General features: G+C 35.4%; 1 protein-coding gene across 1 annotated transcript in view; it reads left to right on the top strand.

The window, feature by feature from the left end:
• The window catches only part of LOC149165815 (topless-related protein 4-like), a 35,205-nt gene that overhangs the window by 4,832 nt on the left and 5,932 nt on the right, over nt 1-24,441 (top strand). Inside the window, exons 7-48 of the mRNA XM_089432389.1 lie at nt 8-644; nt 766-816; nt 1,066-1,966; nt 2,088-2,237; nt 2,359-2,409; nt 2,612-3,016; nt 3,156-3,471; nt 3,557-3,779; nt 3,994-4,348; nt 4,511-5,144; nt 5,266-5,892; nt 6,033-6,195; nt 6,372-6,424; nt 6,510-6,560; nt 6,682-6,732; nt 6,956-7,302; nt 7,443-8,020; nt 8,142-8,192; nt 8,404-8,760; nt 8,888-9,200; nt 9,286-9,336; nt 9,429-9,508; nt 9,749-10,071; nt 10,232-10,292; nt 10,825-10,848; nt 10,941-11,020; nt 11,267-11,595; nt 11,757-12,226; nt 12,348-12,497; nt 12,619-13,290; nt 13,431-13,743; nt 13,829-13,879; nt 14,001-14,051; nt 14,880-14,957; nt 15,048-15,124; nt 15,227-15,468; nt 15,604-15,672; nt 15,771-16,532; nt 17,019-17,081; nt 17,172-17,247; nt 17,348-17,682; nt 17,823-17,983. The gene's annotated coding sequence lies outside the window, so the exon portion shown is untranslated. The remainder of the gene's footprint in view (nt 1-7; nt 645-765; nt 817-1,065; nt 1,967-2,087; nt 2,238-2,358; nt 2,410-2,611; nt 3,017-3,155; nt 3,472-3,556; nt 3,780-3,993; nt 4,349-4,510; nt 5,145-5,265; nt 5,893-6,032; nt 6,196-6,371; nt 6,425-6,509; nt 6,561-6,681; nt 6,733-6,955; nt 7,303-7,442; nt 8,021-8,141; nt 8,193-8,403; nt 8,761-8,887; nt 9,201-9,285; nt 9,337-9,428; nt 9,509-9,748; nt 10,072-10,231; nt 10,293-10,824; nt 10,849-10,940; nt 11,021-11,266; nt 11,596-11,756; nt 12,227-12,347; nt 12,498-12,618; nt 13,291-13,430; nt 13,744-13,828; nt 13,880-14,000; nt 14,052-14,879; nt 14,958-15,047; nt 15,125-15,226; nt 15,469-15,603; nt 15,673-15,770; nt 16,533-17,018; nt 17,082-17,171; nt 17,248-17,347; nt 17,683-17,822; nt 17,984-24,441) is intronic.

Raw genomic sequence — 24,441 nt, forward strand, 5'->3', positions numbered from 1 at the left:
TATGTAGCGAACAAATACAATTGTACAATCTACAATGGTCAAGTGGTGATGATGCACTAGATATTCTACGAACGTGGCATAGAAGATGGGTGAGCCATACTTTTTTCCTACAAAACACAATTGTCCTTACATAATCCTTTTGCCATGGTTTCGAGGGAGTATGATCTTGTTCATGGGTATCAGATTCAAGATTTTTCCCAGAACTTTGATAGGAAAGAGATGGAAAAGTTATATTGGAGTTGACATCTTTAGGGCTTATTGTTCATGATTGCTGTTGCTATAATATTAGCCCAAGGGAGGGCAGGTATGTGTGTGGTTAATTCATCTCTATGTATATTCGTTACTTAAGCAAAGAAATGAAAAAGTTATATTGGAGTTCACATCTTTAGGGCTTATTGTTCATGATTGTTGTTGCTATAATAGTAGCCAAGGGAGGACAGGTATGTGTGTGGTTAATTCATTGCCCTGTATATTTGTAATATTAGCGAAGGGAGGACAGGTATGTGTGTGGTTAATTCATCGCTCTGTATATTTGTTACTTAAGCTCTTCTGGTTTATTTTTAAGCTTGTATATAATATTACAATGTGCACTGAGTGACTACGATTGTTGTGTTTGACAGAGTAAAGTGGAGAAGATAGGGCAGGTATGTGTGTGGTTAATTCATTGCTCTATATATTTATTACTTAAGCTCTTCCGGTTTATTTGTAAGCTTATATATAATATTACAATGTGTATTGAGTGACTGCAATTATGGTGTTTGACAGAGTAAAGTGGAGAAGATATCTTAGGCAATGTAGATGCAGTGGAGAGGATGGGTGAGTCATGTTCTTTTCCAACAAAATAGTGTTATTATTATTATTAGTTTGTTTGACTTTTTCTCCTTCTAACATAATTCTCGAGTAGTACTACGCAATTAGTGGTTTGACATTTACATCAAATGGTATGCTTAGATTTATATGCTTTGCATTTCCTATTATGAATAAATATTTGTTTTGAAATATGCTTACCATTACTAATTATGTGTATTTTAAGCTTATTCAACCCGCTTTATTTCGTTTTAGCAGAGGAGACCAACACATTGGTGGATAGGAGATGTGCAGAGGGGATGTTTGCACTCTTTTCTTTGTTGTTGTGTACATATTTTGTTTTGTTGAGTTTGAGCATGGCCATGCTTTGTGTTCTAGTCGTTTTCCTTTCTTTTGCTTTTTTTTTCCCTTGTTTTTTGTAGTTTGGTCTTGGTTTCATTTGTTGGGTATGTTGTACTTGTTCTCCTTTGTTTTGCTTTTTCTTTTTATGTTTTTTGTAGCGATGTCTTGGTTTTGTTTTTTGGGTGTGGAAAAAGAAATGGAGGAAGCAAACAGAGAAAATGGAGGTTATTGTTCATAAATGAAGGTGAGTCAACATACCTATATGCAATCCACTTCAATTTATTTTATGTTTTATCTGTGCTCTCATAATCAACTAGATTGATCTTCTTTATGTAGTGAACAAATACAATTTTACAATGTACATTGGTCAAGCGGTGATGATGCACTAGACATTCTATGAATGTGTCATAGAGTATGGTTCTCCTACAAAACACAATCTTTCTTGCATACAATGAAATTTTGTTTCATCCTTTTTTCATGGTTTCGAGGTAGTATGATCTTGTTCATGGGTATTAGATTCAAGATTTTTCCCAGAACTTTGATAGGAAAGAAATGGAAAAGTTATATTGGAGTTCACATCTTCAGGGCTTATTGTTAATGATTGCCGTAGCTATAATATTAGCAAGGGAGGGCATGTATGTGTGTGGTTAATTCATCTCTATGTATATTCGTTACGTAAGCACATAAATGGAAATGTTATATTGGAGTTCACACCTTCAGGGCTTATTGTTCATGATTGCTACTGCTGTAATATTAGCCAAGGGAGAGCTTATTGTTCATGATTGCTATTGCTATAATATTAGCCAAGGGAGGGCAGGTATGTGTGTGGTTAATTCCTTCCCCTGTATATTTGTTACTTAAGCTCTCCTGGTTTATTTGTAAGCTTATATATAATATTGCAATGTGCAATGAGTGACTACAATTGTTGTGTTTGACAGAGTAGAGTGGAGAAGGTATCTTAGGCAATGTAGATGCAGTGCAGAGGATGGGTGAGTCATGTTAAATGGAAAAATTATATTGGAGTTCAGATCTTCAGGGATTATTGTTCATGATTGCGCTTGGCTATAATATTAGCCAAGGGAGGGCAGGTATGTGTGTGGTTAATTGATCCCTCTTAATATTTGTTACTTAAGCTCTCCTGGTTTATTTGTAAGCTTATATATAATATTACAATGTGAAGTGAGTGACTACAATTGTTGTGTTTGACAGAGTAAAGTGGAGAAGATATCTTAGGCAATGTAGATGCAGTGCAGAGGATGGGTGAGTCATGTTATTTTCCAACAAAATAGTGTTATTATTATTCGTTTGTTTGATTTCTAACACAATTTTCAAGTAGTACTAAATTAGTGGTTTGACATTTAGATCAAATGGTATGCTTAGATTTATATGCTTTGCATTTCCTATTAGGAATAAATATTGGTTTTGAAATATGCTTACAATTACTAATTGTGTGTATTTTAAGCTTATCCAGCCCGCTTTATTTCCTTTTAGTGGAGGAGAGCAAGACATTGGTGGATAGGTGATGTGCAGAGGGGATGTTTGCACTCGTTTCTTTGTTCTTGTCTACATGTTTTGTTTTGTTGAGTTTGAGCTTGGCCATGCTTTGTGTTCTAGTCATTTTCCTTTCTTTTGCTTTTTTTCCCTTGTTTTTTGTAGTTTGGTCTTGGTTTCATTTGTTGGGTATGTTGTACTTGTTCTTCTTTGTTTTGCTTTTGTATGTTTGGTCTTGGTTTTTTTTGTTGGGTATGTTGTACTTGTTCTCCTTTGTTTTTCTTTTGTATGTTTGGTCTTGGTTTGTTTCTTAGGTGTGGAAAAAGAAATGGAGGAAGCAAACGGTGAAAATGGAGGTTATTCTTCATAAATGAAGGTGAGTCAACATACCTATATGCAATGCATTTCACTTAAAATTATCTTTGCTAATTTGTGGCTCCATTTATTTGCTATTCAATTGATTATATGTTTTATCTATGCTCTCATAATCAACTAGATTGTTTTTCTTTATGTAGTGAACAAATACAATTGTACATTCTACAATCAAGTGGTGATGATGCACTAAACATTCTACGAATGTTGCATAGAGGATGGGTGAGCCGTACTTTTCTCCTACAAAACACAATTGTCCTTGCAGACACTGAAATGTTTGTTTCATCCTTTTGTCAGGGTTTCGAGGTAGTTGTATGATCTTGTTCATGGGTATCAGATTCAATATTTTTCCGAGAACTTTGATAGGAAAGAAATGGAAAAGTTATATTGGAGTCCACATCTTCAGGGCTTATTGTTCATGATCGCTGTTGCTAATAATATTAGCCCAAGGGAGGGCAGGTATGTGTGTGGTTAATTCATCTCTGTGTATATTCGTTACTTGAGCAAAGAAATGGAAAAGTTATATTGGAGTTCACATCTTCAGGGCTTATTGTTCATGATTGCTGCTGCTATAATATTAGCAAAGGGAGGTCAGTTATGTGTGTGGTTAATTCATCGCACTGTATATTTGTTACTTAAGCTCTCCCGGTTTATTTGTAAGCTTATATATAATATTACAATGTGTAGTGAGTGACTACAATTATTGTGTTTGATAGAGTAAATTAGAGAAGTTATCTTAGGCAATGTAGATGCATTGCAGAGGATGGGTGAGTCATGTCCTTTTCCAACAAAATAGTGTTATTATTATTCGTTTGTTGGACTTTTTCTCCTTCTAACATAATTCTCGAGTAGTACTACTCAATTAGTGGTTTGACATTTACATCAAATGGTATGCTTAGATTTATTTCCTTTGCATTTCCTATTATGAATAAATATTGGTTTTGAAATATGCTTACCATTACTAATTGTGTGTATTTTTAGCTTATTCAGCCCACTTTATTTCCTTTTAGCGGAGGTGAGCAACACATTGGTGGATAGGAGATGCAAAGGGGATGTTTGCAATCTTTTCTTTGTTCTTGTCTACACGTTTTGTTTTGTTGAGTTTGAGCATGGCCATGCTTTGTGTTGTAGTCATTTTCCTTTGTTTTGCTTTTTTTCCCTTGTTTTTTGTAGTTTGGTCTTGTTTTCATTTGTTGGGTATGTTGTACTTGTTATCCTTTGTTTTGGTTTTCTTTTCATGTTTTTTGTAGCTATGTCTTGGTTTTGTTTCTTGGGTGTTGAAAAAGAAATGGAGGAAGCAAACGAAGAAAATGGAGGTTATTCTTCATAAATGAAGGTGAGCCAACATACCTATATGCAATGCACTTCACTTAAAATTATCTTTTGCTAATTTGTGGCTCCATTTATTTGCTATTGAATTTATTATATGTTTTATCTATATTTATTATATGTTTTATCTATGCTCTCATAATCAACTCGATTGCTCTTCTTTATGTAGTGAACAAATACAATTGTACAGTCTACAATGGTCAAGTGGTGATGACGCACTAGTTATTTTACGAACCTGGCATAGAGGATGGGTGAGCCATACGTTTTTCCTACCAAACACAATTGTCCTTGCATAATCCTTTTGTCATGGTTTCGAGGTAGTATGATCTTGTTGATGAGTATCAGATTCAAGATTTTTCCCAGAACTTTGATAGGAAAGAAATGGAAAAGTTATATTGGAGTTCACATCTTCAGGGCTTATTGTTCATGATTGCTGTTGCTATAATATTAGCCCAAGGGAGGGCAGGTATGTGTGTGGTTAATTCATCTCTATGTATATTCGTTACTTAAGCAAAGAAATGGAAAAGTTATATTGGAGTTCACATCTTTAGGGATTATTGTTCATGATTGTTGTTGCTATAATATTAGCCAAGGGAGGACATGTATGTGTGTGGTTAATTCATCGCTCTGTATATTTGTAATATTTTCCAAAGGAGGACATGTATGTGTGTGGTTAATTCATCGCTTTGTATATTTGTTGCTTAAGCTCTCCTGGTTTTTTTGTAAGCTTATATATAATATTACAATTTGCACTTGACTATAATTGTTGTGTTTGACAGAGTAAAGTGGAGAAGATAGGGCAGGTATGTGTGTGGTTAATTCATCGCTCTGTATATTTATTACTTAAGCTCTCCCTGTTTATTTGTAAGCTTATATATAATATTACAATGTGTAGTGAGTGACTACAATTATGCTGTTTGACAGAGTAAAGTGGAGAAGATATCTTAGGCAATGTAGATGCAGTGGAGAGGATGGGTGAGTCGTGTTCTTTTCCAACAAAATAGTGTTATTACTATTATTAGTTTGTTTGAATTTTTCTCCTTCTAACATAATTCTCGAGTAGTACTACTCAATTAGTGGTTTGACATTTACATCAAATAGTATGCTTAGATTTATATGCTTTGCATTTCCTATTATGAATAAATATTGGTTTTGAAATATGCTTACCATTACTAATTGTGTGTATTTTAAGCTTATTCAGCTTGCTTTATTTCCTTTTAGCGGAGGAGAGCAACACATTGGTGGATAGGAGATGTGCAGAGGGGATGTTTGCACTCTTTTCTTTGTTGTTATGTACATGTTTTGTTTTGTTGAGTTTGAGCATGGCCATGCTTTGTGTTCTAGTCGTTTTCCTTTCTTTTGCTTTTTTTCCCTTGTTTTTTGTAGTTTGGTCTTGGTTTCATTTGTTGGGTATGTTGTATTTGTTGCCCTTTGTTTTGCTTTTTCTTTTCATGTTTTTTGTAGCTATGTCTTGGTTTTGTTTCTTGGGTGTGGAAAAAGAAATGAAGGAAGCAAACAGAGAAAAATGGAGGTTATTCTTCATAAATGAAGGTGAGTGAACATACCTATATGCAATGCACTTCACTTAAAATTATCTTTTGCTAATTTGTGGCTCCATTTATTTGATATTCAATTTATTATATATTTTATCTATGCTCTCATAATCAACTAGATTGATCTTCTTTATGTAGTGAACAAATACAATTGTACAATCTACAATCAAGTGGTGATGATGCACTAGACATTCTACATACATTGCATAGAGGATGGGTGAGCCATACTTTTCTCCTACAAAACACAATTGTCCTTGCAGACACTGAAATATTTGTTTCATCCTTTTGTCAGGGTTTCAAGGTAGTATGATCTTTTTCATGGGTATCAGACTCAATATTTTTCCTAGAACTTTGATAGGAAAGAAATGGAAAAGTTATATTGGAGTTCACATCTTCAGGGCTTATTGTTCATGATATTTTTCCTAGAACTTTGATAGGAAAGAAATGGAAAAGTTATATTGGAGTTCACATCTTCAGGGCTTATTGTTCATGATCGCTGTTGCTAATAATATTAGCCGAAGGGAGGGCAGGTATGTGTGTGGTTATTTCATCTCTATGTATATTCGTATCTTAAGCAAAGAAATGGAAAAGTTATATTGGAGTTCACATCTTCAGGGCTTATTGTTCATGATTGCTGCTGCTATAATATTAGCGAAGGGAGGTCAGGTATATGTGTGGTTAATTCATTGCTCTGTATATTTGTTACTTAAGCTCTCTCGATTTATTTGTAAGCTTATATGTAATATTACAATGTACAGTGAGTGACTACAATTGTTGTGTTTGACAGAGTAAAGTGGAGAAGATATCTTAGGCAATGTAGATGCAGTGCAGAGGATGGGTGAGTCGTGTTCTTTTCCAACAAAATAGTGTTATTATTATTCGTTTGTTTGACTTTTTCTCCTTCTAACATAATTCTTGAGTAGTACTACTCAATTAGTGGTTTGAGATTTACATCAAATGGTATGCTTAGATTTATATGCCTTGCATTTCCTATTATGAATAAATATTGGTTTTGAAATATGCTTACCATTACTAATTGTGTGTATTTTAAGCTTATTCAGCCCACTTTATTTCCTTTTAGCGGAGTTGAGCAACACATTGGTGGATAGGAGATGCAAAGGGGATGTTTGCAATCTTTTCCTTGTTCTTGTCTACATGTTTTGTTTTGTTGAGTTTGAGCATGGCCATGCTTTGTGTTGTAGTCATTTTCGTTTGTTTTGCTTTTTTTCCCATGTTTTTTGTAGTTTGGTCTTGGTTTCATTTGTTGGGTATATTGTACTTGTTCTCCTTTGTTTTGCTTTTTCTTTTCATGTTTTTTGTAGCTATGTCTTGGTTTTTTTTCTTGGGTGTGGAAAAAGAAATGGAGGAAGCAAACAAAGAAAATGGAGGTTATTCTTCATAAATGAAGGTGATTCAACATGCCTATATGCAATGCACTTCACTTAAAATTATCTTCTGCTAATTTGTGACTCCATTTATTTGCTATTGAATTTATTATATGTTTTATCTATGCTCTCATAATCAACTCGATTGATCTTCTTTTTGTAGTGAACAAATACAATTGTACAGTCTACAATGGTCAAGTGGTGATGATGCACTAGATATTCTACGAACGTGGCATAGAGGATGTGTGAGCCATACTTTTTCCCAACAAAACACAATTGTCCTTGCATAATCCTTTTGTTATGGTTTTGAGGTAGTATGATCTTGTTCATGGGTATCAAATTCAAAATTTTTCCCAGAACTTTGATAAGAAAGAAATGGAAAAGTTATATTCGAGTTCACATCTTCAGGGCTGATTGTTCATGATTGCTGTTGCTATAATATTAGCCCAAGGGAGGGCAGGTATGCGTGTGGTTAATTCATCTCTATGTATATTCGTTACTTAAGCAAAGAAATGGAAAAGTTATATTGGAGTTCATATCTTTAGGGCTTATTGTTCATGATTGTTGTTGCTATAATATTAGCCAAGGGAGGACAGGTATGTGTGTGGTTAATTCATCGCTCTGTATATTTGTTACTTAAGCTCTCCTGGTTTATTTGTAAGCTTATATATAATATTACAATTTGCACTGAGTGACTGCAATTGTTGTGTTTGACAGAGTAAAGTGGAGAAGATAGGGCAGGTATGTGTGTGGTTAATTCTTCGCTTTGTATATTTATTACTTAAGCTCTCCCGGTTTATTTGTAAGGTTATATACAATATTACAATGTGTAGTGAGTGACTACAATTGTGGTGTTTGACAGAGTAAAGTGGAGAAGATATCTTAGGAAATGTAGATGCAATGGAGAGGATGGGTGAGTCATTTTCTTTTCCAACAAAATAGTGTTATTATTAATTTGTTTGAATTTTTGTCCTTCTAACATAATTCTCGGGTAGTACTTCTCAATTATTTGTTTGACATTTACATCAAATGGTATGTTTAGATTTATATGCTTTGCATTTCCTATTATGAATAAATATTGGTTTTGAAATGTGCTTACCATTACTAATTGTGTGTATTTTAAGCTTATTTAGCCCGCTTTATTCCCTTTTAGCGGAGGAGAGCAACACATTGGTGGATAGGAGATGTGTAGAGGGGATGTTCGCACTCTTTTCTTTGTTCTTGTGTACATGTTTTGTTTTGTTGAGTTTGAGCATGGCCATGCATTGTGTTCTAGTCGTTTTCCTTTCTTTTGTTTTTTATCCTTGTTTTTGGTAGTTTGGTCTTGGTTTCATTTGTTGGGTATGTTGTACTTGTTCTCCTTTGTTTTGCTTTTTGTTTTCATGTTTTTTGTAGTTATGTCTTGGTTTTGTTTCTTGGGTGTGGAAGAAGAAATGGAGGAAGCAAATAGAGAAAATGGAGGTTATTCTTCATAAATGAAGGTGAGTCAACATACCTATATGCAATGCACTTCACTTAAAATTATCTTTTGCTAATTTGTGGCTCCATTTATTTGCTATTCATTATATGTTTTATTATATGTTAAGTAGATTGATATTCTTTATGTAGTGAACAAATACAATTGTACAGTCTACAATCAAGTGGTGATGATGCACTAGACATTCTACAAACATTGCATAGAGGATGGGTGAGTCGTACTTTTCTCCTACAAAACACAATTGTCCTTGCATACACTGAAATATTTGTTTTATCCTTTTGTCAAGGTTTCGAGGTAGTATGATCTTGTTCATGGGTATCAGATTCAATATTTTTCCGAGAACTTTGATAGGAAAGAAATGGAAAGATTATATTGGAGTTCACATCTTCAGGGCTTATTGTTCATGATCGCTATTGCTAGTAATATTAGGCCAAGGGAGGGCAGGTATGTGTGTGGTTAATTCATCTCTATGTATATTCGTTAATTAAGCAAAGAAATGGAAAATTTATATTGGAGTTCACATCTTCAGGGCTTATTGTTCATGATTGCTGCTGCTATAATATTAGCGAAGGGAGGTCAGGTATGTGTGTGGTTAATTCATCGCTCTGCATATTTGTTACTCAAGCTCTCTTGGTTTATTTGTAAGCTTATATATAATATTACAATGTGCAGTGAGTGACTACAATTGTTGTGTTTGACAAAGTAAAGTGGGGAAGATATCTTAGGCATTGTAGATGCAGTGCAGAGGATGGGTGAGTCGTGTTCTTTTCCAACAAAATAGTGTTATTATTATTCGTTTGTTTGACTTTTTGTCCTAACATAATTCTCGAGTAGTACTACTCAATTAGTGGTTTGACATTTACATCAAATGGTATTCTTAGATTTATATGCTTTCCATTTCCTATTATGAATAAATATTGGTTTTGAAATATGCTTACCATTACTAATTGTGTGTATTTTAAGCTTATTCAACCCACTTTATTTCCTTTTAGCGGAGGTGAGCAACACGTTGGTGGATAGGAGATGCAAAGGGGATGTTTGCAATCCTTTCTTTCTTGTCTACATGTTTTGTTTTGTTGAGTTTGAGCATGGCCATGCTTTGTATTGTAGTCATTTTGCTTTGTTTTGCTTTTTTCCCTTGTTTTTTGTAGTTTGGTCTTGGTTTCATTTGTTGGGTATGTTGTACTTGTTCTCCTTTGTTTTGCTTTTTCTTTTCATGTTTTTTGTAGCTATGTCTTGGTTTTGTTTCTTGGGTGTGGAAAAAGAAATGGATGAAGCAAACAGAGAAAAGGGAGGTTATTCTTCATAAATGAAGGTAAGTCAACATACTTATATGCAATGCACTTCACTTAAAATTATCTTTTGCTATTTGTGGCTCCATTTATTTGCTATTGAATTTATTATATGTTTTATCTATGCTCTCATAATCAACTCGATTGATCTTCTTTATGTGGTGAACAAATACAATTGTACAGTCTACAATGGTCAAGTGGTGATGATGCACTAGATATTCTACAAGCGTGGCATAGAGGATTGGTGAGCCATACTTTTTTCCTACAAAACACAATTGTCCTTAGCATAATCCTTTTGTCATGGTTTTGAGGTAGTATGATCTTGTTGATGGGTATCAGGTTCAAGATTTTTCCCAGAACTTTGATAGGAAAGAAGTGGAAAGGTTATATTGGAGTTCACATCTTCAGGGCTTATTGTTCATGATTGCTGTTGCTATAATATTAGCCCAAGGGAGGGCAGTTATGTGTGTGGTTAATTCATCTCTATGTATATTCGTTACTTAAGCAAAGAAATGGAAAAGTTATATTGGAGTTCACATTTTTAGGGCTTATTGTTCATGATTGTTGTTGCTATAATATTAGCCAAGGGAGGACAGCTATGTGTGTGGTTAATTCATCGCTGTGTATATTTGTAATATTAGCCAAGGGAGGACAAGTATGTGTGTGGTTTATTCATCGCTCTGTATATTTGTTACTTAAGCTCTCCTGGTTTATTTGTAAGCTTATATATAATATTACAATTTGCATCGAGTGACTGCAATTGTTGTGTTTGACAGAGTAAAGTGGAGAAGATAGGGCAGGTATGTGTGTGGTTAATTCATCGCTCTGTATATTTATTACTTAAGCTCTCCCGGTTTATTCTTAAGCTTATATATAATATTACAATGTGTAGTGAGTGACTACAATCGTGGTGTTTGACAGAGTAAAGTGGAGAAGATATCTTAGGCAATGTAGATGCAGTGGAGAGGATGGGTGAGTCGTGTTCGTTTCCAACAAAATAGTGTTATTATTATTATTAGTTTGTTTGAATTTTTCTCCTTCTAACATAATTCTCAAGTAGTACTAATCAATTAGTGGTTTGACATTTACATCAAATGGTATGCTTAGATTTATATGCTTTGCATTTCCCATTATGAATAAATTTTTGTTTTGAAATATGCTTACCATTACTAATTGTGTGTATTTTAAGCTTATTCAGCCTGCTTTATTTCCTTTTAGCGGAGGAGAGCAACACATTGGTGGATAGGAGATGTGCAGAGGGGATGTTTGCACTCTTTTCTTTGTTCTTGTGTACATGTTTTGTTTTGTTGAGTTTGTGCATGGCCATGCTTTGTGTTCTAGTCGTTCTCCTTTCTTTTGCTTTTTTTCCCTTGTTTTTTGTAGTTTCTTCTTGGTTTTATTTGTTGGGTATGTTGTACTTGTTCTCCTTTGTTTTGCTTTTTCTTTTCATGTTTTTTGTAGCTATGTCTTGGTTTAGTTTCTTGGGTGTGGAAAAAGAAATGGAGGAAGCAAACAGAGAAAATGGAGGTTATTGTTCATAAATGAAGGTGAGTCAACATACCTATATGCAATGCACTCCACTTAAAATTATCTTTTGCTAATTTGTGGCTCCATTTATTTGCTATTCAATTTATTATATGTTTTAAATATGCTCTCATTATCAACTAGATTGATCTTCTTTATATAGTGAACAAATACAATTGTACAGTGTATAATGGTCAAGCGGTGATGATGCACGAGACATTCTACGAATGTGGCATAGAGTATGGGTGAGTGTACTTTTCTTCTACAAAACACAATCTTCCTTGCATACAGTGAAATTTTTTTCATTGTTTTTTCATGGTTTAGAGGTAGTATGATCTTGTTCATGGGTATTAGATTCAAGATTTTTTTAGAGCTTTGATAGGAAAGAAATGGAAAAGTTATAATGGAGTTCACATCTTCAGGGCTTATTGTTCATGATTGCCCTTGCTATAATATTAGCAAGGGAGGGCAGGTATGTGTGTGGTTAATTAATCTCTGTGTATATTCGTTTCTTAAGCACATAAATGGAAAAGTTATAATGGAGTTCACACCTTTAAGGCTTATTGTTCATGATTGCTGCTGCTATAATATTAGCCAAGGGAGGGCTTATTGTTCATGATTGCTGCTGCTATAATATTAGCCAGGGGAGGGCAGGTATGTGTGTGGTTAATTCATCCCTCTGTATATTTGTTACTTAAGCTCTCCTGGTTTATTTGTAAGCTTATATATAATATTGCAATGTGCAGTGGGTGACTACAATTGTTGTGTTTGGCAGAGTAAAGTTGAGAAGATATCTTAGGCAATGTAGATGCAGTGCAGAGGATGGGTGAGTCATGTTAAATGTAAAAGTTATATTGGAGTTCACATCTTCAGGGCTTGTTGTTCATGATTGCCCTTGGCTATAATATTAGTCAAGGGAGAGCAGGTATGTGTGTGGTTAATTCATCCCTCTTTATATTTGTTACTTAAGCTCCCCTGGTTTATTTGTAAGCTTTTATATAATATTACAATGTGCAGTGAGTGACTACAATTGTTGTGTTTGATAGAGTAAAGTGGAGAAGATATCTTAGGGAATGTAAATGCAGTGCAGAGGATGGGTGAGTCATGTTATTTTCCAACAAAATAGTGTTATTATTATTTGTTTGTTTGACCTTTTCTCCTTCTAACATAATTTTTGAGTAGTACTAAATTAGTCGTTTGACATTTACATCAAATGGTATGCTTAGATTTATATGCTTTGCATTTTCTATTATGAATAAATATTGGTTTTGAAATATGCTTACCATTACTAATTGCGTGTATTTTAAGTTTATCCAGCCCACTTTATTTCCTTTTAGCGGAGTAGAGCAAGACATTGGTGGATAGGTGATGTGCAGAGGGGATGTTTGCACTCTTTTCTTTGTTCTTGTCTACATGTTTCGTTTTGTTGAGTTTGAGCTTGGCCATGCTTTGTGTTTTAGTCGTTTTCTTTTCTTTTGCTTTTTTTTTTTCCCTTGTTTTTTGTAGTTTGGTCTTGGTTTCATTTGTTGGGTATGTTGTACTTCTTCTCCTTTGTTTTGCTTTTGTATGTTTGGTCTTGGTTTTGTTTGTTGGGTATGTTGTACTTGTTCTCCTTTGTTTTGCTTTTATATGTTTGGTCTTGGTTTTGTTTCTTGGGTGTGGAAAAAGAAATGGAGGAAGCAAACAGAGAAAATGGAGGTTATTCTTCATAAATGAAGGTGAGTCAACATACCTATATGCAATGCACTTCACTTAAAATTATCTTTTGCTAATTTGTGGCTCCATTTATTTGCTATTCAATTTATTATATGTTTTATCTATGCTCTCATAATCAACTAGATTGATCTTCTTTATGTAGTGAACAAATACAATTGTACAGTCTGCAATCAAGTGGTCATGATGCACTAGACATTCTACGAACGTTGCATAGAGGATGGGTGAGCCGTACTTTTCTCCTACAAAACACAATTGTCCTTGCATACACTGAAATATTTGTTTCATCCTTTTGTCATGGTTTCGAGGTAGTATGATCTTGTTCATGGGTATCAGATTCAATATTTTTCCCAGAACTTTGATAGGAAAGAAATGGAAAAACTATATTGGAGTTCACATCTTCAGGGCTTATTGTTCATGATCGCTGTTGCTAATAATATTAGCCCAAGGGAGGGCAGGTATGTGTGTGGTTAATTCATATCTATGTATATTCGTTACTTAGGCAAAGAAATGGAAAATTTATATTGGAGTTCACATCTTCAGGGCTTATTGTTCATGATTGCTGCTGCTATAATATTAGCGAAGGGAGGTCAGGTATGTGTGTGGTTAATTCATCGCTCTGTATATTTGTTACTTAAGCTCTCCCTGTTTATTTGTAAGCTTATATATAATATTACAATGTGTAGGTAGTGACTACAATTGTTGTGTTTGACAGAGTAAAGTGGAGAAGATATCTTAGGCAATGTAGATGCAATGTAGAGGATGGGTGAGTCGTGTTCTTTTCCAACAAAATAGTGTTATTATTATTCATTTGTTTGACTTTTTCTCCTTCTAGCATAATGCTAGAGTATTACTACTCAATTAGTGGTTTGACATTTACATCAAATGGTATGCTTAGATTTATATGCTTTCTTGCTTCACATCAAGCTTCACATCACACGCACACTTCGTCAAAACTTCCTCTAGAGAGGAGGATGGTAAGGTTGTCCTTCTAGCATAATTCTCGAGTATTACCACTCAATTAGTGGTTTGACATTTACATCAAATGGTATGCTTAGATTTATATGCTTTCTTGCTCCACATCACACACACAGTTCTTCAAAACTTCCTCTAGAGAGGAGGATGGTAAGGTTGAGCAAGGAAGCATACTGACCCTTAACCAATCAACCATTGTGCTAATAGACAACACTACCAACTTGTGGCCCCTGGGAGAGGAGGATGGTAAGGTTGAACAAGGAAGCATACTGGCCCTTAACCAATTAATCATTGTGCTAATAGAAAACACTGCCAACTTGTGGCCCCTAGGATTTTTGGTGTTCAATATGTTTAAATATGCTTAGATACCTCTTACAAAAATAATGATTTCTCTAATGATAACATTGATTGCATTATTCGTAGTAGAATTACATCTAGTTTAGAAAATTTATATGTTTTGAGATATAGCATGAAATCTAAATTCATGACAAATTCATGCCTTCAAAGCAAGTTTAAATTTTGTTAGAATTTTAATATTAAGTTGGATGACAAATTCATGCCTTCAACTCAAGTTTAAATTTTGTTAGAATTTTAATATTTTATTGTGTATCTAATGCAGATGGTTGATTCCAGTGAGCATAAATATGTGAAATTCAAAATGGATTATCCCCCGTCATATAAAAAATGCCAAAGATAGGTATGTTTCATATTATGATTGATTGTTGCGTTCAACTTTCTAGTTTAATTTATATAACGATTCTAATATCTTATTATCTATCTACTATAGATGGCTTGTTCTCGTGAGCACGAGTAAGTGGAATACAAAATGGAGTGTCTATCATTATAAAACAAACTCTAGAGGAGGTATGTTTCCTATTATGAATAATTATGAGTTTTGAAATATGCTTACCATTACTATCTATTTCTGTATTTTAATCTAATGCACCCCACCTTTTTTTCTTTCAGTGGAGGAGAGGACACTTCAATAGAGATAATGCACAAAGGGGGAGTTTGCAATATTTTATTGTTGTTGTTTACATGTTTTGTTTTTGTTGAGTTTGAGCGTGGGCATGCTTTTTTGTTTTGCATTTTTTCTCATTTTTTGTAGTTTGGTCTTCGTTTTGTTTGTTGGGTGTGTGAAAGGAAAGGAAGGCGACAGGGAGAGAAAATGAAAGGAATGAGATGGAGGTTATCATTCATAAATGAAGGTGAATCACCTTAACTATATGCATTGCACCTCAATCATAATTATTGCTAATTCATGACTTCATTTGCTTGCTATTCAATTTATTAAATGTTTTATATGTGGTCTCATACTCAACTATATTGCTAAGTGACTACAGTTGTATAGTCAATGAAGGTCGAGTGGTGAAGATACTAGAGAGATTCTACGAACCCATTGCAAATCATCGGTGAGGAATGCTTTTTTCCTACATATTAATATTGTGTTTTAATCCATTGAAATATTTGTTGTTTGCACAACAATTTATCCTTTTGTCATAACTTCAAGGTAGTATGATGCGGTTAATGTGAAAGGAAAGGAAGGCGGCAGGGAGAGAAAATGAAAGGAATGAGATGGAGGTTATCATTGATAAATGAAGGTGAATCACCTTAACTATATGCATTGCACCTCAATCATAATTATTGCTAATTCGTGACTTCATTTGCTTGCTATTCAATTTATTAAATGTTTTATATGTGGTCTCATACTTAACTATATTGATTCGCTCTATGTACTAAGTGACTACAATTGTATAGTCAATGAAGGTCAAGTGGTGAAGATACTTGAGAGATTCTACGAACCCAATGCAAATCATGGGTGATGAATACTTTTTTCCTACATATTAATATTGTGTTTTAATCCATTGAAATATTTGTTGTTTGCACAACAATTTATCCTTTTGTCATAACTTCAAGGTGGTGAAGATACTTGAGAGATTCTAGGAACCCAATGCAAATCATCGGTGAGGAATACTTTTTTCCTACATATTAATATTGTGTTTTAATCCATTGAAATATTTGTTGTTTGCACAATAATTTATCCTTTTGTCATAACTTCAAGGTAGTATGATCTGGTTAATGGGTCAAGGGAAAGTAGGTATGTGTACAACTAATTTATCACTCTGTATATTTGTTATTCAAATTCTCTCGTGGTTTATTGGTGATCTCATATATAATATTACTTTGTGCAGTGAGAGACTACAATTATAGTGTTTGGGATGGTTGATTGGAGAAGATACCTTAAGCAATGCAGATGCAACACAGATGATGGGTGAGTCATGTGGTTTTACAACAAAATAGTATTATTATTATTTGTTTGCAAGACTATTTCTTCTTCTAGCATGGTTCTTGGGTAATGCTACTCAATTATTGGTTTGACATATATATCAAATGGTATCTTTAAATTTGTATGTTTTCTTGCTCCACATCATATAGACACTCCCACACAGTTCCCTATAGAGGACGTGGGTAAGGTTGAGCAAGCAAGCATACTAACCCTCTAATCAATCGACCGGGTGTTCAATATGTTCAGATATGCTTAGATTCATTTTTCGAAAAAAGTACCTCTTATGAAAACAATGTTTTAATTATTTCGAGTAGAAGTATATCTAGTTTAGAAAATTTATATTTTTTTGACATATAGCATGGAATATAAATTGACTCGAATAACTTAGTTCAGGCCTTCAAACTCTCCAATTTAACTTTGATTAGAAATCTAATATTTTATTATGTATCTATGGCAAATGGCTTGTTCCAGAGAGCCTGAATATGTGAAATACAAAATGGACTCTCCCTTTTTATATAACAATCTCAAAGAAAGGTGTGTTTCTTATTACGATTGATTATTGCATTCAACTCTCTAGTTTAATTTATATAATGATTCTAATATTTTATGTTGTATATGCTGTAGGTAGCTTGTTTGGATGAGCAGAAGCAAGTGGAATACAAAAGAGAATGTCCACAGTTATAAAACAAACTCTAGCGAGGTGCGTTTCATGTTATAAATAATTATTGGTTTTGAAATACGCTTATCATTACTAACTGTGTTGTATTTTAACCTTATTCAACCCGCTTTTTTCCTTTCAGTGGAGGACAACACATTGCAAGAGATATGATGTGCAGAGAGGATATTTGGAATTTTTTCTTTGTTCTTGTCTGCATGTTTTGTTTTGTTGAGTTCAAGCATGGCCATGCTTTTTGTTGTACTCATTTTCCTTTGCTTTGTTTTGTTTTGTATTTTCCCCCCACATTTTGTAGTTTGGTCTTGGTTTCGCTTATTGGATTTGTTCTACTCGTTCTCCTTTGTTTTTGTTTTTGTTTTCATGTTTTTTATAAATTGGTCTTGGTTTCCTTTTTTGGGTGTGGAAAAGGAAATGAAGGAAACAAGCAGAGAAAATGAAGGTTATTACCTATTAATGAAGGTGAGTCAACATGCCTATATGTAACACACTTCACTTAAAAATATCTTTTACTAATTTGTAGCTCCATTTGTTTGCTATTCAATTTATTATATGTTTTATCTATGCTCTCATAATCAACTATATTGATCTTCTTTACGTAGTGAACAACTATAATTGTACAACCAACAAAGTTCAAGTGGTGAAGATGCACTAGACATACTATGAATGTGGGACAAAGGATTGGCGAGCCATACTTTTCTCCTACAAAATACAATTGTTCTTTGATGCATTAGATATACTATGAATGTGGGAAAGAGGATGGGTGAGCCATACTTTTCTCCTATGAATACAAGTATTCTTTAATACATTGAAATATTTTGTTTACACACTTATTTATCATTTTGTCATGGTTTTGTGGTAGTATGATGTTTTTCATGGGTGTGAGATTCAAGTTTTTTCCTCTGATATGAAAGAAATGGAAAAGTTATATTGGGGTTCACATCATGAGGGCTTATCGTTCATGATTTCCACTATTATAATATTAGCTAAGGGAGGGCAGGTTTGTGTATGGTTAATTCATTGTTTTGTATATTTGTTATTTAAGCTCTCGTGGTTTATTTGTGATCTCATATATAATATTACTTTATGTAGCGAGTGACTACAATTGTTGTTTTCTAGCAAAATAGTGTTACTATTATTTGTTTGCTCAATGTTTTTTCCTTCTAGCATCGTTCTTGGGTAGTACCACTCAATTAGTGGTTTGATATATACATCTAGATTTATATAATTTCTTGTTCCACATCACACACACCCTCACACATGTTAATTTTTCATCAATTTGTTCTATGTTGCAGCTATCACTTCAACAATATCCAATAGCATCCATTTTAACATTTCACTTCCACTTCTTCAAATGAGAGTAGAGCAATAGTAGATAGAACAATTAAACAAATGCACAATGAAAGACAACCAAGAGACAAGAGACACCAAATTTGGTTAATGACCAGGGCAAAACCCACTATGAGGAAAACCCTTGCAAATCTTCTTATTAGATTGTCTTCAAATGTTCAGCAGAGAGAGTACATCATCCAAGATCAATTTCAATATCCAATATCCAATGAGCTATCCAAATCAGAGACAGAGTCAACAAGAGTCAACTCAAGTGAAAATTTGTCTAGTCAACAACAGTATGTGCCCTAACCAGTCAACTTTCCATGGTCAAAACAACTCTTCAGCAGTTCGATCAAAGGTAGTCAAATGCGGCCTTGAATGAGGGTCAAAGTCAACCCAAAACAATCACTAAATCAACGGTCAAACTCGGTCAAATTCTGCACTTGAAGTCTGTGGTCAACCTCGGTTAGTGTGCCTAGAATTCCTCGGTTCCTGTGCTAATCAGTGCAACCTTGGTCAGTGTGCCTAGAATTCCTCGGTTCCTGTGCCAATCAGTGCGGCCTTCCTAAACCAAAATTTGTACCCAAAAATCGTAGTCAAATTGTTGGTCAAAGTGTCGGGTCAACGCTGGTCAACCCTGCAACAAAATTCTGAAATTTTCGACCCTCTAATTTGTCTGGAAATTCGTCCTTCTTGCCCCACGTGTGAGAGAAATGATATGCCCAGTAAGCTGTACGAACCAATCAGAGGAGAGAGAAGATTGTGCATGTTGAGATTATGCCAAATGAGGATGAAGGTCTCTTGTATTTATATGAATCGATGAGGGTGAATAGACATGTCGTTTGGGCTTCATGACCCTACATGATGTTGAAGTTGACCTTGACAATTTGCATGTGCGGGATTTAATTCAAAAACACACTTCTCCTTGTCTGATTTGAGTGATCTTTAGGTCGATTTTGGTCCTCTTGAAAAGAGGAATTTCATGCAATAATTATTTTCATCGAATGAGTTGTCCAAAGTGGAATTTTACCCTAGTTGCATAATATAACACTACCTCTCAACTAGGGAGAATTCCCTCTGTTATGTGTGCTTTTCTCTTCCACCCGATGCGGATAATGCTTCTGCAACCTGCAACAAAACCCTTTGCGTCCAAATAGGAATCTGCTCAACGAAACTCTGAGCTGTAGCTGCTCCCTTTGACTGCTGGAATCACTCTCCTGGGCAAATCAAATTTTTTGCACTCCTGCAACTGAAAATCGAACCTTTGCCCAACAATTCGGCCGGCTTGTCTGAGCACTACACTGCCTCAAGAATTTCGGCTTGTTGCTCCCCCTGAAATTCTCTTCTTTCGCTTCTGAGCTCTCGACTGATCACTCACGCTTTGATACCATGTGAAAATTCCTACAACTGGAATCCTATTGTAGCAAATGGTATTATTTCTTCTAACTGATAAATTAATTATTCAGTTTATTGCTACGACAACATCGAAATAAATACACTGCAACCTTCACAAATAAAACTGTGGAAAATAATAGTGTTGGAAATTGAGAAAATACTAGCGCACAATAAAAATGACACTGTTATTTTTGGACAATTGTCCCCAGAAAAACCCAATTTGGGAAAGTCGGTGCAATATTGAGGGTTTTATTATTATTATTATTATGCAACAGTGAAATCTGAGTACAATCTATGGATGCCCAACTGGCGGTAGGTGGGGCTACCTCCGGTATCCTAGATTATAGGCATAGGCGTTGTTTCCCATACTTTTATCCTACAAAATACTGTTGTCCTTTAATACATTGGAATATTTGCTTTTTGCACAATGATTTCTCCTTTTGCAATGGTTTCAAGGTAGTATGATCTTACTCAAGTATGTGAGATTCGAGAGTTTTTCCTAAAATTTTGGTTTCGAGGTAGTATGATCTTACTCAAGTGTGTGAGATTCGAGAGTTTTTCCTAAAACTTTGATATGTAATAGAAAAGTTATGTTTAGGTTCACATCTTTAGTGCTTATTTTTCATGATTGTTGCTTTTATAATATTAGCCAATGGAGGGCAGGTTTGCGTGTGCTTAATTCAAGCGTAAGCTTGTTGATTTTTCCATGACACTCAAGAATTTGGTTTGAATCTAAAATCGTAAACACAAACACTCTTGTGGCTTTCATGGCCAACCTGTACATTCTTGTAGGTCTGTAAAATTAAGTTTTTAACTTTTTATTGAAAGTATATTTATTAACATTGATATAATTTAAACACATGTTGGTGGTGTGAATGATATTGCTTGTTCACACCCTAAGAACTTGCTGAGAAGTATGAGATAAGATGTAGGTAAGGCCTAGTATGATCTTACTAAAGTGTGTGAGATTCGAGAGTTTTTCCTAAAACTTTGATATGTAATAGAAAAGCTATACTTAGGTTCACATCTTTAGTGCTTATTTTTCATGATTGTTGCTTTTATAATATTAGCTAATGGAGGGTAGGTTTGCGTTGTCTGTAAAATTAAGTTTGTATTGAAAGTATATTTATTAACATTGATATAATTTAAACACATGTTAGTGGTGTGAATGATATTGCTTGTTCACACCCTACCTACCAACGCTTTCATAATTACATGAGGGGATGATAAGACCATCAAGGTAATATGCTTTATCATATGTGTACTCATCATAAGAACTTGCTGAGAAGTATGAGATAAGATGTAGGTAAGCCCTGTTATGTTATCTTAATTGTTTGAAATTCCAATGTTTACACACAAGATGTGACACTTCATTTATGGGCTTGCCTCTCAATGTGATGCAAGAGCATCCGACACTCTTCATTAAAGAAGGAATCCAAAGCGGAGCAAGGAAGAGGACGTGGACCATCGGAGCAAAACATGGGATATTTCGTTAAAACAGAGCTAAAATTATGGAAGCGATAAGTCTTTAGAAGACTTTATTAAATGTAATATGCCATATGTATGCATTAGTTGAGAGATTTGAGGAAAGGATGTGATTAGATCCTTCCCAGTGATCCGATCCAATGTTTCCTTATCTCTCTCTCTCTCTCTCTATATATATATATATGATGAACCTGCGTGTTCAATAGAGACAGAGAGCAATAGATAGAATTTGTGTAACCAGAGTGTGCAATACAATGTAGTCGAGGGAGAACTTGTACCTAACGCTGAAATGCCTTAGCTTGTAATTGACTCTATATAATAGAAAAGTATGTGTTAAGTGTGAATTTGTGCGTCTGTGTGTTGTTTCATAGATAAGCTGAATATTCCTGTGCAGGTTTGATCGACCATCGATCACTGTAAGGATCGATGGCGATCAAATGTTAAGCGAGTTATTGTGTATGGTGTGCTGTGAGAATAGAGATGGTAGAGCGAAGCCGTGTTAAGCGCAGAGATCCATCAAATAGCAGAAGATCAACGACGTAGGAAGAAAGGAACGGGAACCGTCAGATTATTTGGATCGACAGACAGTCATGGAGGAAGGTGAAGAGAACCGGAAGTAGATTTGAACCGTCGGATCTCATAGATCAAATGGTCATCGCAAAGCTTAGATGCGTGAGCATTAGAGCGCGAGGAAAGTAGTTTCGCCACAGGAATGATATTTCACTAATCGTTCGAAACATAGCAACAAAGAGGAGAGAGGAAATCGCTTTTCGGGCGAGTAATCCTCGTGCTACTTGTCCACCCGAAATCATCGTGGACCGTTGGATCCACGAAGTGTAAATCAACGACGAAAGATTTGTCAAGCAAGTTTATTGATCGGTTGAATCAACAACCGTCGGATCAGGATTCAGATCGGCGGTCAAGATTTAGTTGCAAATCGCATTAGACATAGGTCAAGGGACGACGTGGTGGAATGCCGATATGCGATTAAGCAATGTGTCAATAGCCGTTGGATCGGAGAAAGAAATGGACGGCAGAGATCGGGCAGATCAGAGATTGGAGAAGTAGCGCTGGAGAGATGTCTTGGATGTGCGGACCTGACAATTTATAAATGCGGGTGTATAATTTTTGAAGTTTAGCTTATGGTTCGGGCTGCGGGTTTTCCTGTGTAATCCTGTGTATATTCGAATTAAATGAATGGTCACGTGTTTTTAAAGGAAAATCTGATAAAGTGTTGTGGTCTGAGTTTAAAGGCTTAAGGCCTCAGTTAAATGCTTCCGATAGGTTTGTGGGTCCATAACCCACAAGCCTTAGGATCGAAATTTATAAAGAAAGCGGAAATTGGTATACCCCCAAAATCTCCTTTCATCAAGTGGTATCAGAGCAGGGAAAGGTTAAGGGAAGAAGATTTCCTGTGAGAAGGAAAAGATTGCAAGCAGAAGGAGAATGAGGTACAATTGTTGAAGTATGGTGAGTTTATGGTTTTCACTGTCGAGCAACGAACGACAGCAGGAGGTGAGAAGACTTGCAGCAACCTAGACCAAGGAGTGCTCAATTGGTTCCAAAGGAGAGAACTAGAAGGATGCGAAAAGACTAAAGCTCAGGAGAAAGCTTGGTGAGGTATCCTATAGCAAAGAAGTCTGTTACTGCAGAGGTTGGATGCAGCTCACAAAAGATCATAAAGGCAATTCCATAGGGATGTGGGTAGAATTGGTAAGGATAAGGAGAAGCATATGACTAGGAAGTCATAAATTTTTGTGCCTCGGGAGTCTGATGCAGGAGCATCTGACACTCTTCATTAAAGAAGGAATCCAAAGCGGAGCAAGGAAGAGGACGTGGACCATCGGAGCAAAACAGGGGAAATTCTGTTAAAATAGGGCTAAAATGATGGAAGCGATAAGTCGACTTTATTAAATGTAATCTTCCATATGTATGCATTAGTTGAGAGATTTGAGAAAAGGATGTGATCGAATCCTTCCCAGTGATCCGATCCAATGTTTCTTTATATATATATGATGAACCTGCGTGTTCAATAGAGATAGAGAGCAATAGATAGAATTTGTGTAACTAGAGTGTGGGATACAATGTAGTTGAGGGAGAACATCTGCCTAATGCTGAAATGCCTTAGCTTGTAATCGACTCTATATAATAGAAAAGTATGTGTTCAGTGCGAATTTGTGCGTCTGTGTGTTGTTTCATAGATAAGATGAATATTCCGTGTGCAGGTTTGATCGATCATCGATCACTGTAAGGATCAATGGCGATCAAATGTTAAGCGAGTTATTGTGTATGGTGTGTTGTGAGAATAGAGATGGTAGAGCGAAACTGTGTTAAGCGCAAAGATCCATCAAATAGCAGAAGATCAATGGCGTAGGCAGAAAGGAATGGGAACTGCCAGATCGTTTGGATTGACGGACAGTCATGACGGAAGGTAAAGAGAACTGAAGTAGATCTGAATTGTCAGATCTCATAGATCAACGGTCATCGCAAAGATTAGATGCATGAGCTTTAGAGCATGAGGAAAGTAGTTTCGCCACAGGAATGGTATTTTGGGCGAGGTCTAAGTGGTAAGTGGTAATTTGGGTTGGGCACCCGATTCCACTAACCGTTTGACACGTAGCAGCGAAGAGGAGAGAGGAAACTGCTTTTCGGGCGGGTAATCCTCGTGCTACTTGTCCACCTGAAATCATCGTGGACCGTTGGATCCACGAAGTGTAGATCAACGGCGGAGGATCTGTTGAGCAAGTTTGTTGATCGGTTGAATCAACAATTGTCGGATTGGGATTCAGATCGATGGTCAAGATTTAGTCACAAATTGCATTAGACAGAGGTCAAGGGACGACGTGGTGGAATGCCGATATGCGATTAAGCGATGCGCCGATAGTTGTTGGATTGGAGAAAGAAATGGATGACAAAGGTCGGGCAAATCAAAGATCGGAGAAAAGCAGCGCTATGGAGATGTCTTGGATGTGCAGACCCGACAATTTATAGATGCGGGGGTATAATTTT

Source organism: Pinus tabuliformis, chromosome 5_1 (genome assembly GCF_031772625.1).
Source record: "Pinus tabuliformis cultivar Carrire ecotype Pingquan chromosome 5_1, CPIR1, whole genome shotgun sequence".
NCBI lineage: Eukaryota > Viridiplantae > Streptophyta > Pinopsida > Pinales > Pinaceae > Pinus > Pinus tabuliformis.